Source organism: Chiloscyllium plagiosum, unplaced genomic scaffold (genome assembly GCF_037043375.1).
Source record: "Chiloscyllium plagiosum isolate Xiang-an unplaced genomic scaffold, Cpla_swu_hap1 HiC_scaffold_1, whole genome shotgun sequence".
Lineage (NCBI taxonomy): Eukaryota > Metazoa > Chordata > Chondrichthyes > Orectolobiformes > Hemiscylliidae > Chiloscyllium > Chiloscyllium plagiosum.
Window position 1 is genome coordinate 123,358,214 of NW_028270139.1, and position 23,670 is coordinate 123,381,883.

The 23,670-nt window shown below is 41.4% G+C and overlaps 1 long non-coding RNA gene across 1 annotated transcript; it reads right to left on the bottom strand.

The window, feature by feature from the left end:
* Window positions 1–53: 53 nt before the first annotated feature.
* LOC148152207 (uncharacterized) lies at window positions 54–10,654 on the bottom strand. Its single transcript, XR_015758100.1, has 2 exons — window positions 4,092–10,654; window positions 54–925 (listed from the first exon to the last, which is right to left on the bottom strand). It is a non-coding gene; the product is annotated as an uncharacterized LOC148152207 (long non-coding RNA).
* Between the last annotated feature and the right edge of the window lie 13,016 nt (window positions 10,655–23,670).

The window sequence follows — 23,670 nt, forward strand, 5'->3', positions numbered from 1 at the left end:
TCCCATGCTGAAATTGTGTTCTAGTTATTCAATAGTCGTAGAAACATCTGGGGTACAAGCTAGATAATTTAATGATCCAACAACAACTTGCATTTACAACATTTCAAAAGAGTAGTAATGAGACAAAATGACTGGAACCAAGTTAGTGAAGGAGATATCATGAAAGGCAAACAAAACTTGTTGAGAAGAGCTGGTTTTAGAGAGCACCTTGAAGGGGGAAGAAGGAGAACTGGGGTGAGGCAGAGATGTTTGAAGAGGAAGATTTGGGCTAAGACACATGCATATGCATCAATGTTGGTGTAAAAAAAAATCAATGATGCAGAAGAAACCAGACTGAGAGGAGGGGCATGGGAAGGATGTTCTTGGGAGTGGCTAGAGGAGGAGGAAACATAGAAAACAATAACATTAGTTGGGCATTCTATCAAACCTGTGCCATTCAGTATGGCTATGGCTGACCTGTTCTTGAATACCATATTCCTGCTCTGTCCAAATACCGCTCAACATATTTAGTGTTTAGAAATCAGTTTCTGTCTCAAATATATTCAGTGACATGGTCTCCGCAGCCATATGTGGTAGAGGTTTCCACAGGCTTACCACTCTCTCAATGAAGAGTTCTCTCTCCTCATCCCAGTCCTACATGGAATAGCCTGTATTCTGAGTCTGTGAGCACTTGCTCTAGAACCATCGACCCCCCAGCCCTCCCAAAAGCAGGCGAGACTTCATTCTGGCATCCTGTCTGTTCAGCTCTCTCAACAAGTGATTTGTTTCAATGAGATCACCTGTCATTACCATGGAAGCGAGGGGGACTCAAAGTGATAAATAGAGATGTTTTGAAGAGTCCACATTATAGTAGAGGTGCTGGAGGTCTTAAAACACATACACTTGATCAGGTCCCAGAGATTGTATCTTCGGGCATCGTGAGAAGCTAGGGAAGAAAATATGGGGACACAAGCAGAGATATTTCATAAATACTTGTAGTGTGGAAACAGGCCATTCAGCCTAGCAAGTCCAAACCAAGTCCATTCAAACTCACCTCCCTACCCTATACCTGTAACCCAAGGCTAATCCACCTAACCTACACAGCCCTGGACACTGTGGGCAATTTAGCATAGCCTATCCACCTAACCTGCACACCTTTGGACTGTGGTAGGAAAACTCTGCACCTGGAGGAAACCCACACAGACATGGGGAGAATATGTAAACTCCACATAGCCAGTTGCTTGAGGCTAGAACTAAACCCGGGTCCCTAGCACTGTGAGGCAGCAGTGCTAATTACTGAACCACCACTTTGTATCATCAACAGCCATGAGTAAGGTGCTGGAAGACCAGAGGGTGGCTAATGTGCCATTATTTAGGAAAGACTGCAAGGAAACGTTGAGGGAGCTGCAGAGCAGTGACCCTAACATCACCGGTGGGTGTGTTGGAGTGAATTCCAGGAGAAAAGATCTATATGAATTTGAAAAGGCAAGCATTGATTAAGGAGAGACATCATGACCTTGTGCATGGGACATGGTGTCACACTAATTTGATTGCATTTTTTGAAGACGTGACCAAGAAGATAGATGAATATCGAGTGGTAGACATTGCCTACATGGACTTTAGCAAGGGCTTTGTTGAGGTTCTGCATGGTAGACTGGTTAGTAAGATTAGATCATATCATATGGGAATCAGGGAGACCCAGCCAATTGGATATAAAATTAACTTGACAGTTGTAAACAGAGTGGGAGTAGATGGTTGTTGACTGGGGGCCTGTGTTCAGTGATCTGTCACAAGGATCAGTGCTGGGCCCATTGTTCTTTGTGATTTATATAAATGATTTGGATGAGAATATGAGAGGTGTGGTTTATAAGTTTGGGGAATATTGGATAGTGAAGAAAGTTGTTGATGAGTACAATGCTATCTTGATCAACTGAGCCAATGGGCCCAAAAAAAAAGTATGTGGAGTTTAATTCAGATAAAATGGAGGTGTTGCATTTTGGCAAGACTAAGCAGGGCAGGACTTACACAGTTAATGGTAGGGCCCTGGGGACGGTCATTGACCAGAGAAACTTAGGGGAGCAGATACACTATTCTTTGAAAGTGGCGGCAGTTAGACAGGGTGGTGAAGGTGGTGTTTGGCACACTTGCCTTCATTGGTCAGAGCATTAAGAACAGGAGTTGGGATGTTATGTTACAGCTGTACAAGACATTGGTAAGGTCACATTTGGAGTACTACATACACTCTCGTCGCCCTGTTATAGGAAGGATGTTATTAAGCTGGAACAGGTGCAAAAAAAAGATTTACAGGAATGTTACTGAGACTGGATGATTAGATTACATTACATTAGATTACATTACAGTGTGGAAACAGGCCCTTCGGCCCAACAAGTCCACACCGACCCGCCGAAGTGCAACCCACCCATACCCCTACATTTACCCCTTACCTAACACTATGGGCAATTTAGTATGGCCAATTCACCTGACCTGCACATCTTTGGACTGTGGGAGGAAACCCACGCAGACACGGGGAGAACGTGCAAACTCCACACAGTCAGTCGCCTGAGTCGGGAATTGAACCCGGGTCTCTGGCGCTGTGAGGCAGCAGTGCTAACCACTGTGCCACGGTGCCATGATTTGAGTTATAAGGAGAGTCTGAGACATTTTTCCCCTGGAGCTTTGGAGTCTGAGGTGTTGACCTTACAGGGGTTTATAAAATCATGAGGAGCATTGATAAGGTGAATAGCCAAGATCTTTTCCCCAGGGTAGAGGAGTCCAAGATTAGAGGGCATAGATTTAAGGTGAGAGGGGAAAGATTTAAAAGGGACCTGACAGGAAACATTGTTTTTTTTTCCACAGTGGGTGGTCTGCGTCTGGAACAAGCAGCCAGAGGAAGTGATAGAGGTGGGTACAACATTTAAAAGACATCTAGATAGGTACATGGATGTGAAAGGTTGAGAGGAATATGGGCCAAATGCAGGCAAATGGGACTAGTTCAGTTTAGGAAACCCGGTTGGCATGGATGTGTTGAGCCAAAGGGCCTGTTTCTGTGCTGGATGACTCTATAACTCATTCTTGAAACTCTAGTAAATACAAGCTTAGATGACCCAATCTCTCCTCATACAATGATCCTCCAACTCAGACATCAGTCTGCTAAGTGAATGCTACACTCTCACTATGGCAGGTCTATCCTTAGCGAAGGAAATCAAAACTGCACACAATATTTCTAGTGTGGTTTCGCCAAGGCCCTGTAGAGTGATAGAAAGATATCTTGTTCCTTTACTCAAATCTTCTTAAAAAGGCCAAACTACTATTTACTGAATCTGCATTCAGTGACTAGCACAAGGATATGAAAGTTCCTTTGTACATCATCATTTCCAAATCTATTGCCATTTAAACAATACTCTGCCATTCTGTTTTCCTAATGAAATGGATAACTTTACAATTATCCACATTATAATGCATCTGCTATGTCTTTGCCCAACTGGTTTATAATATCTTGAGGTTTGTTTATATCCTCTTTGCCAGTTATACTCACACCTAGAGTTTTGTGTTGTTAGTAAACTTGGGAAATATTACACTGATTCCTTTATGTTTCTAGGTGTGAATAAATGTTGCCCAAGAATGATCCCTGTGATACTTTGCTAGTCACTGTCTTCCATTCTGAAGAAGACCAATTTATTCCTATTTTGTTTCTTGTCAGCCAAGCAGTTCTCAATCCATGTCAGTGTATTACCACACTCCCTTGTGTTTAATTTTGCACAATTACTTCTTATGTGAAATTTCAAAACATCCAAATACACAATATCCACTGATTTTTTTTTCCTATCTGATCTACGAGTTAGTTTTGCAAAAATCTTAACAGGTTTATCAAACATAATTTCCCTTTTATAAATCCATGTTGATTTTGTCCAATCCTGTTGATATTTTATAGTAGATTCTAGGTTTTTTTTCTGCTACAGATGTTAGGCGTAACAGTCCAAAATTCTCCATTTGCTCCCTCACACCTTTTTAAAAACATATGTCACCTTCGATGCTACTGGACAGAATCTACAGTTTTTTCCAAAGATGGCAACCAATAGATGCACTATTCCCATGGTCATTTCCTTTCATACCCTGGGATGTAGATTACTAAGCCCTCAGGATTTCATCAGCTTTCATCCTATTAATCACTCCAGCATGACAGTTTTCATTAAAAAAAACTAAGTTCCTTCAATTTCTCTTTTGGCTTCCTAGCATTTCTGTGATGTTTTGTGCATTTCTCTGTGAAGACAAAAGTAGTTGTTTAATTGCTCTGTCATTTCCTAGTTCTCCACTATGAATTCTCATATCTCAGACTGTAAGCAGCTTACCTTTGTCTTCACTAGTTTTTCTTTATATATACACACTTACAAAGGTTTGTACAGTTCACTTTTATGTCCCTCATGGTTTTACTCTCAAACATTATTTAGCCTTTTTTTTAATTAATGTTTGCTGAATTCTAAACTGTTTCCGATGCTCATACTTGATACTCTAGAGCAATGATCTAATACAGCTTAATTTATTTTGTTAGTCATAGTTGGGTCACTTTTACTGTTGTGTTTTTGCATCAGAAAGGCATGTACAATTGTTATAATGTATGCATTTGACCCTAAAATATCAACCATTACGTATGCACCATCACCGCTTTGAATTAAATTACCCAGTCTGTTACAGCCAACTCGCTCTTTATATGTTCCTTTGTTTAGAATTAGGAACCTCATTGTGGAACCTACATTACTTTTCATCCCAATGAAGAATTTTACTAGGGTCACTCTTTCCTAAAGAACCCTGCACAAGAAGATTATTAATTAACCTCTTCTCATTGCACAATACCAAATCTAGAATAGATTTGTTCCCCATTTGGTTTCTCAATATACTAACCTAAAAAATCTCTCAAGAAATTAATCCACCAAAATATTTTACTAATGTGGTTTGCCCAGTCTACAAGTAGAATCAAGTCACCCACAATTACTATAATCACCTTAGTTACATGCTGCTCTCATTTCCTGTTTAAAATCATCCCTCGTCTTACCATTGCTGTATGGAACCCTACTGACACTCTCACCAATGTTTCCTGCCACTTGCTGTATACCTGTATTTTCTTAGCCAAATTCCTCTCACTATTGCAATGATTTCATACTTTACTGACAATGCTACCCACTGCCTCTTTCCTTTTGCCTGCTGTTCCTAAACATTGAATATGTAAAAGGTACTGTATTCAGTAGTTCCTAGTCTTGGTCACCTTCCAACTGACTTCTCCATAAAACAGAATCATACCATACTTGTATACAAGTAATTGTGCTGTTAATTCATCTACCTTATTTTGAATGCCCCATGTCTTCAGATGTAGCACATTTAAAATGTTAAATGTAAAAAAGGTCCTTTTTTTCACTAAGGCCCTATTTGCTGCTTTTGTTGCCTCTGCCTTCCACCTATCATTTCTATCTTTGTTTCCCTATTTTGGAGTCTCCTTTCTCACGTTCCGATTCCCCTGCCATTCAAGTTTAAGCCCTTCTTTACCATACTAGGCAGTTGTAGAGAATAGTTGGGATGGAGGTGGAGGGAAGTCCAGTGACACAACCCTTAAACTTTGAAATTTGAGTTCAATCCCAAGCCAGTGAACGGAGTACAAAATCTGGACCAATACTTCAAGAAAGTCAGAAGATGTGTTACATTGTCAGCTGTGCATTCTATCAGATGAGGCATGAAGCTAAAAACTGTCCAACTATGGACCTGAATGTAAAAGATTCCCTGACATTAATTTGAATTAGTGCAGTTGAGCTGCACTAGTGTCCTGACCAATATTTAATCCTCAACAAGCAATGATTAAAAAGGATTACCTGATTATTAATGTGGCTGCTTGTAAAACACATTTGCTAACTGGCTACTGCATTTCCTAATTAACAACAATGAGTGTGCTTAAGTCACTTCAATGGAAAGCTCTGAAGCCAGTGAAGATGTTATTAAACTGAAAGTCTCTTCCTTTCAGTGAGCTTTCTATTCAGACATAAGGATACGAATTTTAAATTTAAATGATTGAGGGATGGTGGCTGAGTTGTACTCAGTGCATTTCAGTTTGTAACAAACTGAGTTTTAGATTAGGTAAATTTTGTGGAGGGTAGAAGAGAGGTCAATCAGGAGAACATCTGATTAGTTGCCTCAGCAAGTTAAAACAAAACTGGTTGAGGGTTTTAGACAGAGATAGGTGATGTTACTGAAGTAAGCAGTCTTATTAACAGACAGGACAATGGATCATGAAACAAATACAGAATACGGAAAAACTCAAGCAGGTCTAACAGCAGCGGAGGAGAAAAAAAAAACAGGGTTAATGTTTGGAGTCCAGCATTGTCCTTCAAAACGAAGTTCAATTCACTGTCCAATAGGATGTCAAGTCAAGTGCAGCCTAATTCCCTAGGCAGAGAACTGGAAGCAATGGCTACAGCAAGGAGTTTTAACATGGGATGAAAATAATAGCTACAGATTGCCCAAAGTTTAATCAAGAGACATGACAGTTCTGCTCCTCCAGCATTACACATTGGACAAACAGTTGAGTGTTCCTAGTGTACATACCGAACCTGACATTTCTTTCACCTGATATCAATATGCTACTCCTTACTGATGAGAAATAAGAGAGAATAAAGGGTAGAGTTGTGGGGAATTCCAGACATAATATATAATGGAGAGAAGCAATTACATGAGTTCTCTGGCTAAGATTGGTTAGTGTGTGTGTTGAATTGGCAAGGGAAGTTCCATTCAGCTGGATAAGGTTTGAAGGAGAATGGTGTGGTTAACTTCAGTAAAGGCTTCAGGTAAGTTGAGAAAAAAAGAAAGAGGGATCAAAGCTATGGGGTGCAGGATTACACGGTGTGATTTGTGACTGTTTCGGATCACATCTATGCTGTAGCAGAAGCAGAAACTGGTTGTTAGATATCTTCAGGCATGAAGTCAAGGGAGAAATAGACACACTTTGGGAGATAGTATGTTCAAGGAGATAGGAAAGGAAATGAAGTTGGAGGATGGTTCGTGGTTTGAAAAGCAAATGTGCCTTCGGTTGTTTCTTTTTCAGCAAAGGGATTATGATAAAGGATTTCAAAAAGGAAAATGAGACACTGAAGAGAGACAACCAAAAACAGAAGCAGTTAATGTGGCGACCAACAATGCACATTAGAAAGTCAGCAGTTTGATAAATTGGAGTTGGAGGGAATCTCAGACCAGGTAAAGGAGGTCATACCGGAGAGAAACATCAGAGCGGAGGACAAGCAGAATCTTGGGGAACTCAGATTGGAGAGATATGGCACAAGTAATTAAATCGACCTCTTAATCTTAGACAAAAGAAATCCATTGCACACTTTGAGTTGGGCTGTCAGAGAGTGGGGGAGCCATGAGGGAAATGTGCATTTTCACAAACACTGGATTAGATCAGTAGCAATCCATTGGTGATAAAATTGACATGGGACCTTTCATGGCTATCAAACTGCTAGGCCAGATACCAGAGTCTGTATACACATACACAAATGGCCATCACACTTATTTTTAAATTCTATCCATGGTGTCTTCCATTTTCTAAATATTGCTGACTCCCAGGCGACAGTTTCAGAGTTACAGATTTCCTCCACCATACTGCTGTGAGCAAACCTCTTGGCCAGTCAATTATGGGCCATCTGTGGTCAAGCTATTCCTGTCAGCAGCAGATATTCTTGCACACACTTTTCTCATCATCCAAATGCAATTCCTACCAAGGAGGAGATAAACTAATTTAGCATATTGAGGCCTTCCTGGTATTCCACACAAACCTTGTTAATTGGATGGGTTTAATTCCTTTTCAAATGCCATCTTCTGCAACATTTTTTTTTCCTCTAGAGTATAGGATGTTGAGGGATGAGCTTAGAGGTTTATAACATCATGAGGGGCATAGATAACATGAATAGTAAAAAGGTCATTTCCTTAGAGTGGGGTGGGGGTCAGAACTAGATGGCCTATGTTTAAGGCGAGAAGAGAGAGATTTAAAGGGAGGAGAGGGGCTTTTCCACACAGGGTGGTTTGTATTTGGAATGTATTACCAGAGGAAGTGGTAGATGCAGTTAGAGTTACAACATTAAAAAGACACTTGGACAGGTACATGAATAGGAAAGGTTTAGGTGGGATATGGGTCAAATGAAACTAGTTTAGTTTGGAAAACTTGGGTTGGCATGGAAGAGTTGGGTTGAAGGGTCTGTTTCCATGCTGTATGATGATGTGCATATGGGTTGTTGCTGGGTATCCAATCTTGAGTCTGTCACTTTACCCAGCCTGCTGGGCATGAATATTGAAAAGATACTTTAGCCAATATGGATAGTTTTGCTTGTATTAGAGAACAAACGTTATTGGACAATGGCAAGAAATTCATTTGGCTTTACCGATTTTCTGTACTTGCATGCATTTATTTCTCGCAGAAACGTTGAAGGCTAACTGTAGTCTTAGAACTACTTACAAGTAAACATGTCATAACGGAGGGATTGGCTTAAATACAAGATTAAAATCATCTTATCAGTATCCAGAGTGTAACTGCCGAGCTGAATTTCACTGTCTGAAAAATAATTAACATTTCCGCGTTGGATGAAAGCGACCGAATAACTGGGATTCAGAAGAGTTTGTGCAGAATAGGCCTTGTGTGCAGCTGATTCCCACCCGAGCTATTTAGTGTGATAATGGCGTTTGATTTCACTCTACACAAACACCATTGTCACACTCCAGAGCTAGCGGCAGAACTGAAGGTCAGACCAACGGCACCTGATCCACGATTTTTCCTCTTCAATCCTTTAGGAAAGTCTCTGATGAAATTAAGCAAAAGTTGTCAGAGGTAAAAGTGACACAGTTTGTTTATCTTTTCTTCTGTAGAATATGTGGATCATTACTTTGAAACAGCTGGAGAGTTCAACAAGGTACAAAACGCAAATCACATCAAAAAGTTTATTAACTTTTTCGATTAAAAAAGGAATGGAAACAGTTGAATTGTTTGCAATACAATTTTTCTTTTAATACCAAAACGAGGAATGTGCAGCAAATTTTAATTGTAAATATATTTACTAGGAATCGCTCCATTTGTCAAGGGTGTGAGTTAAGTTTAGAAAAATGTCAAAACTTTACACTTTCATCACCACAGAGGGATAAATCGCTCATTTCCAAAACTAGTTCTCTTCAGTACAAACTTTCCTTGCTCCGACCAGAATTTATTATAACTTTTAGATTTCTGTATTGTTCAGAAAACTCACCTGTGCAAAGGAGCACTTAGCTCTGGTTGCAATCTCTCCTTAATCTTTAAAGTTGTTCTATTCTGGTTATGTAGTTATTCCCAATCCGTATTGCAAAAGGCAGTTGCTCTGTGCAATCAGCACTGAGAACCTGGTATTTAAATCGGTTTGCCCCAGTTTGCAGGCTCAGCTCCGTCTCACTCTCTTCACGTGGCCGGTTGCTTTAAACGGGTTGTTCCCTCGCTGGTGCGTCACGTTGGACTATTGATCAATTTGTCATGTTTGGTACTGAGTTACTTTTAATCAAACAATCCTGAACTGGGTAGACGCTGCTAACTTGGTGTAGAAGTTATTCTTGTTTTTGCAAAATTGTGAAACGTTCTGAATTTTTTTTTCCCCAGATCGTTAGCCTAGCCTCAATTCCTCCCCGTTTTCAATGTTAGCGTTTCTATTGTATCTGCGAGCTGTGTTTCTGACTTTTTTGCAAGAACTAACATGATTTTACAAAGCTGTAGTTTTATCCTAAAGTTGAGTTGGCTCAACCGAGAAGTGGATGGGAATTTAGCGGTTACCCAATTAAAACAAAATGTATCTTTTTATAAAATACTACAACTAAAATTGACAATTTTTATTCATTCGGCGCTCCCAGAAAAATCAACCGTGTGAATATATTTCGCTGTCTTTATGAATGAATCCTTACATTAACGTTTAAGTGTTGATGGAGTGCAAACCTTGCAAGGATCGATTATGTAAAGCTATACAATGACAGCCACAACTTTCTCTAATCGCATCAGTATCAGTTAAATTACACGAAGCTATTGTTTCCCGTGTCAATCAGAACTAATAGGCGCTGTAAATGATCCAGATTGCTTTAAATGGCCAAGGAGGAAGCAAAAGTCAACTTCCAACGTTGTTCAGTTTTTGTTGCAATCTGTGTACAAGACAGTACTTGGTGTGTGACTGAATGACATTACACCTAATAATTAATGACACCACAGTATTTTCAGGTTCTTTGTGGAGAATGCTTCCATTATCTGCAAATATTTGTCAGACTAATTGCACACGTCATGTTTTATATTGATAAAATAGAGCTTCTGAAGGATTTTGACAAATTGTTTTGATGGGTAGGTAGGAGGCAGATGAAGTTCAATATGGAAGAGAGTGAAGTCATACTATGTGGTTAAAAGACCACAGACAATACAAAATAAAGGGCACAATTCTTAAAAATGTGTACAGAACCAGAGAGACCTGAATGTATATGTGCATAAGCCATTAAAGGTGGCAGGTAAGTTATAGTGAGTAGTTAATAAAGCATACAGTGTTGTAGATGTCATTATTGGATGCATAGCATATAAGAGAAAGGAAATGATGCTGAACATGTTGAAGATTCCAAACAAAAACAGAACTTATTGGAAAAGCTCAGCACGTCTGCCAGCACCTGTGAAGAGAAATCAAAGTTAATGTTTGGGTCTGGTGACCCTTCCTCAGAACTGATGGTAACTAGGAAAATTTTGGTTAATATGCAGAAGATGGGCAGGGGACAAGCAGCAAATGATAGGGAGAGCTCAAAGGGAGAACAGTTGGACAGGCAAAGAAGTTGATAACTAATCTGGCTGGGAGAGTGAATAGCTGCTAATGGAGACTGTTAGTGGCTAACCATAAGTAATCTGTAATGGCAAATTGTGATAACAAGGCCTGGTGTATGTGGTAGGGGGCTAGGACATTGGGGAGTTCAAGCCCTAAAATCATTGAACATAATACTGAGTCTGGAGGGGTGCAGGGTCCCCAAGTGGAGAATGAGATATTGTTCTTCCAGTTTGCGCTGACCTTCACCAGAACACTGCAGTAAGCCTGAGACAAATGTTGGCCATGGTCCAGGGTGATGTGTTAAAGTAGCAGGCAATTGGAAGCTCGGAGGTCTATTTTGCGGGCAGAATGTAGATGTTCTGCAAAGTGATCACTCAGTCTACGCTTTGTTTCCCCTGTGTAGAGGAGGCCACATTGTGAGCAGCGAATGCTGTAGACTAGATTGTGAGGTGAAGTGTTGCTTCACCTGGAAGGTATGTTTGGGCCCTTGGATACTGAGGAGGGAGGAGATAAATGGGCAGGTGTTACACCTTCTTCAGTTGTGCGGGAAGGTGCCATGGGGCTCTGATAGGGGGGTTGGTGTTGGGGGTGATGGAAGAGTGGACCAGGGTACCTTGGAACGAAAGATCACTGCAGAAGGCAGACAAGAGAAGGGAGAGGAATATGTGTCTTGAGATGGCAGAAATGGTGCCTGCCGATCATCTGGATGTGAATACTGGTGGGATGGTAGGTGAGAACAAGGAGAACCCTATCTCTGATATGGGAGGGAAGCGAGGGGATGAGGGCAGAAGTGCGGGAGATGGGTCAGACCCAGTTGAGGGCCCTGTTGACAATGGTACTGGTGAATCCTTATGAGGAAGAAGGTGGACATTTTGGATGCTCCCTTGTCAAAGTTGGCCTCATTGGAACACATGCGACTGAGACAAAGGAACTGGGAAGATGGAATGGAGTCTTTATAGGATGCATTTCTGCCACCACCAGTAACATACTCCCTGTATTCCTGATGAAGGGCTTTTGCCTGAAATGTCAATTTTACTGTTCCTCGGATGCTGCCTGAACTGCTGTGCTTTTCCAGCACCACTCTAATCTAGACTCTGTTTTCCAGCATCTGCAGTCATTGTTTTTACCTAGTAACATACTCCCCTCTTGTGTCGGCCTTCTGCAGGACCGTTCTCTCCGGAATACCCTGGTCCATCCTTTCACTCCCAACACATCCCCATGGCATCTTTAACTGCAACCACTGCAGACGTAACACCTGCCCATTTACCACCTCCCTCCTCAGTCTCCAAAGGCCCAAATGTACCTTCCAGGTGAAGCAGTACTTTACCTGCACTTCTCACAATCTAGTCTACTGCATTTGCTGCTCACAATGTGGTCTCCTCAACACTGGGGAAAGCATAGACTGGGTGACCACTTTGCAGAACATCTACCTTCTGCCTGCAAAAAGAGAGCCCAAGCTTGCCTGCCACTTTAACACACTAGCCTGGTCCCTGGCCAGTATCTGTCTCCGGCTTGCTGCAGTGATGCAATGAAGCTCAGCACAAGCTGGAAGGACAATATCTCATTTTCCGCCTGGGGAAACTGAAGCTCTCTGGACTCAATATCAAGTTCAATGATTTTAGGGCCTGAATTCCCCCATGTCCTAGTCCCCTACCACATATACTAGGCCTTGGTATCACATCGTCTGCCATTACACACTATCTATTGTTAGCTACCAACGGTCTCCATTAGCAGCGAATCACACTCCCAGTAGATTGTTGTCGATTATTTGTCTGTCCAACTGTTCTTCTCTCTCTTTGAACCATATCCTATGTATCATTTACTCCGTGCCCCCTCCCTGCACCCTATCTTCCACATATAAGCCAGTATTTTTCTAGCTACCATAAGTTGTGAGGAAGCGTCATCGGACCTGAAATGTTAACTTTGATTTCTTTTCACAGATGCTTTCAGATCTGCTGAGGTTTTTCTAGCAACTTCTGTTTCTGTTTCTGATTTACAGCATCTGGCGTTCTTTCAGTTTTTATTGAAGATTCCAGTTATGCATCGGCTGGAGTATAGTGAGTGTTTTATGCAATACACTTCAGAAAGCATGTGATGGGTGGAGAGAATGCAAACAAGGTTTATGAAAACACCTTTATGGGAGAGAAACTTTGATTAGAGAAATTGAGACATTTTTCCTTGAGGAAAGCTCAGAGGAAATCTGATGGAAGTTTTCAGCTTTATATAGGGTCTGGCTGAAGTGGATAAGGCGAAACTGTTCTCATGTAAAAGAATAGAGGACCAAAGGGTATAGTTTTAAAATGTTTTGCCAAAAAAGCAAATGCAAGGTGAGAACAAAAACTGTCACACAGCGATTTGTAGAGTCTGGAAGTGGTGAGGAGGCAAGTTCAACTGAGGCATTCAAGAGAGCATTGGACGATTATGTAAATCAATACAAGAGGAAGAGGAAGGCTTATGGGAGGATGAGGCATGAAGGCTCAGTTGGGGGCTTGAAAGCTGTAAGTTAGCCAGAAAAGATCTAAAGAGAGGGCTAAGAAGAGCCAGGAGGGGACATGAGAAGTTGTTGGGTGGATGGGATCAAGGAAAACTCTAAAGCCTTCTATAGGTGTATGAGGAATAAAAGAATGACTAGAGTAAGATTAGGGTCAATCAAAGATAGTAGTGGAAAGTTGTGTGTGGAACCTGAGGCCGTAGGGGAAGCACTTAATGAATACTTTTTGTCAGTATTCACATTGGAAAAGGGCAATGTTAATGAGAATATGGAGATACAGGCTACAAGATTGGATGGGATTGAGGTTGACAAAGAGGAGGTTTTAGCAATTTTGGAAGATCTGAAAATAGAAAAGATCCTTGGGCTGAGTAGGATTAATCCTCTGATTCCCTGGGAAGCCAGGGAAGAGATTGCCAAGCCTTTTGGCTTTGATCTTTGTCGTCATTGTCGACAGGAGTAATGTCAGAAGACTGGCGGATAGCAAATGTTTTGCCAAAAAAGCCTTCCCATAAGCCTTCCTCTTCCTCTTGTATTGATTTACATAATCGTCCAATGCTCTCTTGAATGCCTCAGTTGAACTTGCCTCCTCACTACTTCCAGACTCTACAAATCGCTGTGTGACAGTTTTTGTTCTCACCTTGCATTTGCTTTTTTGGCAAAACATTTGCCTCAACTCCCCTTCTTTAAGAAGGGGAGTTGAGGCAACCCTGGTAATTTATAGGCCAGTGAACCTTACTTGGTTATGTGTAAGGTGTTGGAAAAGGAGAGAGGATTTATAACCATCTGGAAAGGAATAATTTGATTAGGGATAGTCAACACCATTTTGTGGTCGTGCCTCACTAACCTTATTGAGTTTTTCAAGAAGGTGACAAAACAGGTGAGTGAAGGTAGGCAGTTGATGTGATCTATATGGACTTCAGTAAGACATTTGATAAGGTTCCACATGGTAGGCTATTGCAAAAAAAAATGGAGTTTCGGGACTGAAGGTAATTTAACAGTTTGGATCAGAAATTGGCTGGCTGAAAGAAGACAGAGGATGGTGGTTGATAAGAAACGTTCATCCTGGAGCTCAGTTACCAGTGGTGTGCTGCAAGGATCTGTTTTGGGCCACTGCTGTTTGTCATTTTTATAAATGATCTGCAGGTGGGCGTAGAAAGATGGGTTAGTAGATGACACTAAGGTAGGCAGAGTTGTGGATAGTGCTGAAAGATGTTGTGGGTTACAGAGGGACAAAGACATGATGCAGAGCTGGGCTGAGAAGTGGCAAATGGAGTTTAATGTGGAAAAGTGTGAGGTAGTTCTCTTCAGAAGAAGTAACAGGAATGCAGAGTACTGGGCTAATGGTAAAATTCTTGGCAGTGTAGATGAATAGAGAGATCTGTATCCAGGTGCATAAATCCCTGAAAGTTACAACCCAGGTTGACAGGGTTGTTAAGAAGCCATATGGTGTGTTGGTGTTTATTGGTAGGGGGATTGAGTTTCAGAGCCACGAGATCATGCATCAGCTGTCCAGACACTGATAAGTCCGCACCTGGAGTATTGCATACAGTTCTGGTCACTGCATTATAGGAAGGATGTGGAATCTTTGGAAAGGGTTCAGAGGAGACTTACTAGGATGTTGCCTGATTTGGAAGGAAGGTCTTACAAGGAAAGGCTGAGGGAACTGAGGCTGTTTTTATTGGAGAGAAGAAGGTTGAGAGGCAACTTAATTGAGACATTTAAGAAAATCAGAGGGTTTAGATAGTGGACAGTGAGAGCCTATTTCCTCAGATGGTCAAGGCCAACATGAGGGGACATAGCTTTAAATTGAGGGGTGATAGATTTAGGACAGATATCAGGCGTAGTTTCTTTATTCAGAGTAGTAGGGGCGTGGAACGGCCTGCCTACAACAGAAGTAGACTCGCCGACATTAAGGGTATTTAACTGGGCATTGGACATACATACAAATAATAATGGAATAGTGTAGGTTGGATGGGCATCAGATTAATTTCACAGGTTGGCGCAACAATGAGGGCCTGTACATTCTATGTTCTAAAACAACATGCAGTGTCTGGGGAAAAGCAGGAGATTGGCACCAAGATGTTCAGAGTACTCGGTAACCTTTGTTCTGCACCCTAACAATCTTGCGATCCTGTGAAAGTGCTGGTTTCATGAACATGCTGTATCAACCTGGAAGAGGGAAACTCTGTCCAAAAGGCCAGCTCACACCTGCTTCAGTTCCCATTGATGTGATATAAAACTAGCCTTGGAACAACTGAACCAAACTACTGTACATGTTACAAATCTGAATAGTGGGAACTCTAAGCACATAACTAAGGCATGTTTATCATTATAAGGAAATGGGGTTAACATGTAATGTTAATAGGATAGCTTTGCTCATTTGGAAAGCTTCCATAGGCACGATGGGCTAGATGGCTTTGTCTTGATGAAGATAATTCATTCATTGACCTGTGCCAATAAACTGACTGGTTAAAAATGTCATTTGTTAAGTGGTCTCACAGAGAACATTCAGGACTTCCAGGATGAGGGGAACAACAGTCACTGCTTTTATTGAAGGCTGCAAAATGGTGGTTACATGGGTCTCAGCATCCAGGTTTATTTCCACTTGGGTTGGAAAACAGGAGATCACTAGTTAAAATTTTAAGGGGGCAGTTTCAGTTAATTTGTAATCAGAGCGAGTTGACTCTTCTGATGCTTTGTGCAAGGGATATGTGTTGAAAGAAGCCTTAGAGGAACCTATATAAATTCTCATGGCAGATCAAAGAAGAATAGAAGATTCTCACCAGTATTTCTCTCATCAACATTTATTCCTTAACTAACATAATTAAAACAGATGATCTGATAATTATGCCATTTCCATTCTTGGAATACAATGTGCGAAAGTGAGTTAGGCTTGGAAGAGTAGAGGCAGAGACTATTTTCTCAATGGGGAGAGGCTTCAGAAATCTGAAGCACTAAGGGACTTAAGAGACTTGGTTCAGGATTCTCTTAAAGTTTACATGCAAGGTCTGTTGGCAGTTAGGAATGTTAACATTCATTAAAGAGGGCTAAAATACAAGAGAGAGTGAGGCCAAGTTGAACATAATCTCTTCAGAGAATGAGGCTGAGGAAATAATAATGGGGAACCAGGAAATGGCAGAGTTAAATCAATTAGGTTCAATATTCTATATCAGTCTCCATGATAGGGGGCATTAATAGCATTTCATAAATACTATATAATCAAAGGGCTAAAGTGGGGGAGGAAAAAACATCATAACCATCACATGAAAAAGTACTTGGGAAATCAATGAGGCTAAAGGCTAGTAAGTTGCCTGGACCGGAAAGGGTTACATCTTAGGATTTTAAAGGAAGTAGCTATGGAGGTGGTGGATGCACAGGTAGTAATCTTTCAAGAATCTGGAAAAATCCCAGGGGTTTAGAAAACTACCAATATGGTATTTATTTAAGAAAAAGAGGGCAACAAAAACATGGGTCATAGAGATGTACAGCACGGAAACAGACCCTTCGGTCCAACTCGTCCATGCCGACCAGATATCCCAACCTAATCTAGTCCCATTTGCCAGCACTTGGCCCATATCCCTCTCAACCCTTCCTATTCATATACCCATCCAGAAGCCTTTTAAATGTTGGAAATGTACCAGCCTCCACCACTTCCTCTGGCAGCTCATTCCATACCCTCTGTGTGAAAAAGTTGCCCTTTATGTCCTTTTTATATCTTTCCCCTCTCACCCAAACTCTGTGCCTTCTAGTCTGGACTCACTCACCCCAGGGAAAATACTTGGTCTATTTATTATATCCATGCCCCTCGTGATTTTATAAACTTCAATAAGGTCATCCCTCAGCCTCTGACACTCCAGGGAAAATAGCCCCAGCCTATTCAACCTCTACCTAAAGCTCAAATCCTCCAACCCTGGCAACATCCTTGTAATTTTTTCTGAACCCCTTCAAGTTTCACAACATGTTTCCTATAGCAGGGAGACCAGAATTGCATGCAATATTCCAAAAGTGGCATAACCAATGTCCTGTACAGCCACAACATGACCTCCCAACTCCTATACTCAATGCACTGACCAATAAAGGAAAGCATACCAAACACCTTTTTCACTATCCTACCTACCTGCGACTCCACTTTCAAGGAGCTATGAGCCTGCACTCCAAGGTCTCTTTGTTCAGCAACACTCCATAGGACCTTACCATTAAGTAGATAAGTCCTGCTGAGTTTTACTTTCCCAAAATGCAGCACCTCGCATTTATCTAAACTAAACTCCATCTGCCACTTCTCAGCCCCTTGGCCCATCTGGTCAAGATCCTGTTGTAATCTGGGATAACTTTCTTCACTGTACACTCCCAATTTTGGTGTCATCTGCAAACTTCCTAACTAGACCTCTTATGTTCACATCCAAATCATTTATATAAATGACAAAAAGTAGAGGACCCAGCACCGATCCTTGTGGCACTCCACTGGTCACGGGCCTCCAGTCTGAAAAACAACCCTCCACCACCACCCTCTCTCTTCTACCTTTGAGCCAGTTCTGTATCCAAATGGTGAGTTCTCCCTGTATTCCATGTGATCTAACCTTGTTAACCAGTCTCCCATGGGGAACCTTGTTGAATGCCTTACTGAAGTCCATATATATCATGCCCACCGCTCTGTCCTCTTTGTTACTTCTTTAAAACCTCAGTCAAGTTTGTGAGACATGACTCCCCCTGCACAAAGCCATGTTGACTATCCCTAATCAGTCCTTGCCTTTCCAAATATATATACATCCTGTCCCTCAGGATTCCCTCCACCAACTTGCCCATTACGGACGTCCAGCTCACCAGCCTGTAGATCTCTGGTTTACCTTTACCACCTTTCTTAAACAGTGGCACCATGTTAACTAATCTCTGGTGTTCTGACACCTCATCTGTGACTGTCGATGGTACAAATATCTCAGCAAGGGGCCCAACAATCATTTCCCTAGTTTCCCACAGAGTTCTTGGGTTACACCTGATCAGGTCCTGGGGATTTATCCACTTTTATACAATTCAAGACATCCAGCACCACCTCCTGTATAATATGGACATTTTTCAAGATGTCACATTTATTTCCCCACATTCTATATCTTCCATGTCCTTTTCCACAGTAAACACTAATGCAAATACTCATTTAGTATCTCCCCCATCTCCACACAAAGGGCGCCTTGCTGATCTTTCAAGGGCCCTATTCTTTCCCTAGTTACCCTTTTGTCCTTAATGTATTTGTAAAAACCCTTTGGATTCTCCTTAACACTATTTGCCAAAGCTATCTCATGTCCCATTTTTGCCCTCCTGATGTCCCTCTTCAGTATACTCCTACTGCGTTTATACTCTAAGGATTCACTCGATCTCTCCTGTCTATACCTGACATATGCTTCCTTCTTTTTCTTAATCAAACCCTCAACTTCTCTAGTCATTCAGCATTCTCTATAGCTACCAGCCTTCCCTTTCACCCTAACAGGAATATACTGTCTCTGGACTCTCGTTATCTCATTTCTGAAGGTTTCCCATTTTCCAGCCATCCCTTCACCTGCTAATAACTGCCTCCAATTAGCTTTTGCAAGTTCTTGCTTATTATCGTCAAAATTAGCCTTCCTCCTATTTAGAAATTCGACTTTTAGATCTGGTCTATCCTTTGCCATCACTTTTTTAAAACTAATAGAATTATGGTCACTGTCCTCAAATTGCTCCCCCACTGACACCTCAGCCCTGCCTTATTTCCCAAGAGTAGGTCAAGTTTTGCACCTTCTCTAGTAGGTATGTCGTGTGTGTCAGTTAGCATGCCCCATGTCATTAGGAAAATGTTAGCATCAATTACTAAAAATGTAATAGTGAAGCATTTCAAAACACATAAGAGTTTAGCAGAGTCAGCATGGCTTTGTGAAGGAGAATTTGTGCATAACAAAGCTATTTGAAGAGAGAACAAACAGAATAGATAAAGGAGAACTTAGATCTTTGGATTTTCAAAAGGTAATTGATAAGATACCACACACTGGCATTTACTAGCACTGAGCAATATTTCCCAGGTATTTCCTGTCCACAAAACCTCAGAACAAATCAAATTTGCCCATGACTGTCCTATCAGTCCGCTCCATCATTAGTGAAGTGATGGAAAGGGGCCATTGACAGTTTTCTCAGGAAGCAAGGAGTAACTTGCTCACTAATGCCCAGTGCCTTAAACACAACCCAAAGTCTATTTAAAAAATGGTTTGTTGAAATCATGCGATCAGTAAGCTTCACACGGTCAGGAAGGAGAGATCACATCCAGAGCTTTGGTTGCTCAGAGGTGATGAGTTGGAGTCTAAGCTTTGAATACCCTCACATGTTAGGGAGGGGGAGAATTACCTGGATGCTGTTTTTCAGGAGAGAGTCACATCTCTTAACTACTTCCAATTCAGTCAGTGGTCAGGGACAGGTCGGTGTGACTATCAGAGAGGCAGACAGAGGGATACAGGAGCTAGTGCAAACAGACCCTGAGTTTTTTAGTTTATCTAATAAGTTTGAGGTTCTTGCTCCCAGCGTGGATGAAAGTTGGGACTGTAGAAAGAATGAGCAAACTGACCATAGCACTGTGTTACAAGGAGCCATTCAAGGGGGGGGGGGGGAGGGGAGGAGTAAACAGAAATGTAGTAGTAATCCAGGATAGTATAGTCCGGGGTAGAGACATTGTTCTCTGTGGTCAGGTTTGAGAGTCCTGAAGGCTGTGTTGCCTGCCTGGTGCTCAGATTCGGGATATCTCGTCTGGGCAGCGGAGGTTATGAGAGTGGCAGGGGAAACATCCAGTTCTCGGATTTGACTAAATTAAAAAGCAAAACCAAAAAGGTGGTAGTCTCTAGATTACAACCTGAGCCACAAATTGGCACAGGTCCACAAGATCAAAGAGGCAAATGAGTAAGTCAAAGCTTGATGTGGGAGAAAGAGGTTTGAATTCATGGGACACGGGCACCGGCATGGAGGGGCCAGTTCTGAACTTCCATCTAAATCACGCCGAGACCAGAGGCCTGGCAAATTGCATAAAGAAGGCTGTGGATAGGAATTTAACCTAAGTGGTTGGGTTGAGTTGCATGGACAGTTATGGAAAAAGTTCAGTGGGGGTGAGGGTGCTCAGCAGAAGTTATTAAAGTTTCCAAAGCACGAAATACGACAGCTAGTATGAAAAGGGTCAAGAATCTAACTTCAGGTACAGCAGATAAGGGAACAACTTTGAGGAGGAGGGTGGTCAATACGGGGTGTTGTACCTAATGCACGTAGCATATGAAACAAGATAAATGAGCTTGGTAAATGTGATTGAAATTGGCAGGTATGTTGTAGTGCTTATCACAAATGCATGACTGCAAGGGGATCAGGGCTGGGAATTAAATATTCAAGGATACTTGGCCTATTGAAAGAACAGGCAGATTGGCAGAGGGGAATCGGTTGAAATGTTTGTAAGAAATAAAATGAAATTAAGAGCAGGAAGCGAAAGAGTTGGAAGGCTAGCATCTGTGGGGGTAGAGTTGAGGAACCGCAAGGAAAAATAGAATCCTGATGAGAGTTGTGTACTAGCGGTTGTCAGGAATTGGGGTAGAAAATAAATCGGGAGATAGAAAAGGCACGAAAGAAAGGTATTGTTACAATAATCATGGGGTCTTCAATGTGCAGGTGGACTCAGAAAATCAGGTTGGTAGCAGATCTCAGAAAAAGGAATTCAGGGAATGTCCACAAGATTTTGTTTTGGAGCAGTTTGTGGTAGAGCTTACTAGGGAACAACCAGTTCTGGATCTGGTCATGTGTAATAAGACAAATTTGATTGTGAGCAGATTTGGACCCCATATCGAAGAAAGGAAATGCTGGAGTTGGAAGAGGTCCAGAGAAGGTTTACAAGAATGATCCCGGGAATGAAGGGTTTGTCATCTGAGGAGCAGTTGAGGACTCTGGCTCTATACTCAGTGGGAGTTTCATAAATGAGGGGGAACCCATTAAAACTTGCAGAATACAGAGAGGCCTAGATGGGATGTGGAGGAGACGTTTTCACTATTGGGAGAGACTAAGACCCAAGGGCCTGCTTGGAGTGAAGGGCCAGCTCTTTAGAACTGAAATGAGGAGGAATTTTTTCAATCAGAGTAAGATTAATCTGTGGAACACATTGCCGCAAAGTGCTGCGGAGGCCAAGTCATTAAGTGTATTTAAGTCAGGTTCTTGGTTAGGAAGGGGATCAAGAATTATAGGAAAAAGGCAGGAGAATGGAGTTGAGAAACATATCAACCATGATGGAATGATGGAGCAGTCTCGATAGGATGAATGGCCTAATTCTGCTGCTATATCTCATGGCCTTATTGTAACTCAACTCCTGATGTCATTACAGCCTTGACCCAAACATGGATAAAAGAGATCAACATGAGAGGTGAGATCATGGGATTCCTTGGTTTCTGGAAAAATCCCATAGGATTTTTTTCTCTTCCTTCCAATACAAATGTTATTTTAAAAGGGAACAAGATTTAAAAAAAATAACTCCAGGCTAGTTAGGTTAATGTCTGTTATTTGAAAAAATGTTTGAGTTTATTATAAAGAATGTAATAACAAAGCATTTTGAAATGCTTGATAAGATCATTCAGAATCTGCACGGGGTCATGAAGAGAAAATCATGTCTGACAGATTTACTACAATAGGTAACAAATAGCATAGATAAATAGGAAGTTTTGTATTATATTTGGATTTTCAGAAGATGTTTGATAAGAAGCCACATATTAGGCTGCATAAAATGATAAGGACTAGTAAGGTGTTGGAGGTAGTATTTAGCATTGATGGAGGTTTGGCTAACTAATAGAAGACAGAGAACTGGGATAAGGAGGCACTTCCAGGACTATACCCTGTAATGAGTCAGATAGTAAAATAGGGATCAGTGCTGAGGCCACAAGTATTGAAATATGCAACAATGACTTGGATGACAGAAGTTAATATACTGCAATCAGTAAGTAAGGTAAGTAGTAAGATGAAACAAAGAATTTACAGAAGGATATAGACATTCTAATTGAGTGGGAAAAAATGTCCTAATGGAATATAATGTGGGAAATGTGAAGTCACGCTTGAATATTATTTAAATGGCAAAAGACTGCAGAGAGCTCCAGAACAGAAGGACTTTGGAGTCTTTATCCATGAATCCTAAAAAGTTGGCATGCGAGTTCAGCAGGTAATAAGGAAGCAAACGGAATGATGTCCTTTTTTTTTTATAAAGGGAATCGAATATAAAAATAGGGAAGTTTTGCTAAAACTATACAATTGGAGATTGTTGAGTAGGTGGAATTTGTACTTGTTGCAGTTTAGAAGAATGAGAGTAGACCTTTACTAAAACATACAACATTCTCAGGTGGATCTGACAGTCTAGATGCTTGGAGACTGTCCCACAAAGGGAAACACTCTCTGAACAGAATTAATAAACTCAGAAGAAAAGGTTGTCCATTTTCAACAGGGAAGAGGGTTTCTTTTTCATTTTGCGCAGTAGACTATCTGTAGAACTCTGCCACAATAGGTTGTTAATTATGTACAAGGCTGAATTAAGGGTTATGGGGAAAATGCAGGAAACTGGGGCTGAGGATTATCAGGTCACCATGACCTCATTGATTGGCAGAGCAGACTTGATGGGATGAATGGCCTACTTCTATGTCTCATGGGTCTATAGTCTCCTGCAACTGACCTGTCATCAAAATGTAACACACAAGACAGGAGAGTGATGGAATAAACCCCACTTATCTGGAAATGTGCAGCTTCAACAATACTCAAGCATCTTGATGCCATTCAGGACAAAGCAGCCCACTTGATTGGCACCACATTCACAAACATCCACTCCTCCACCATTGATCCTCAATAGTCGCAGTATATGCGATCAATAAATGCACCACAGAAATTCACCAAACATCATTAGACAGCACTTTCCAAATCCACAACCACTTCATTCTAGAAGGACAAGGGCATCAAATACATGAGAACACCAGCACCTTCAAATTTCCTTGCAAGCCCCTCACCATCCTGATTTGGAAATACATCACCATTCCTTCACTGTCACTGGGTCAACATTCCTGAAATTCCCTCCCTAACGGCATTGGAGGATCTACCTACAGCAAATGGTCTACAGTGGTTCAAAAAGGCAGCACATCGCCACCTTCTTAAGGGCAACTTGAAATGAGCAGTAAACGCTAGCCAGGCAGCAACATGCACATCCCTGGAGAGAATGGAAGTAAGTACAATACATACAAATGTACAAGTTTGGAACAGGATGAGGCTCTTCTGCCCCTTGATCAAGCATCACCATTCATTAAAATTCTGGCTGATCTGATTACTCCACATGTCCCTTTATAAAATTTCAACCCC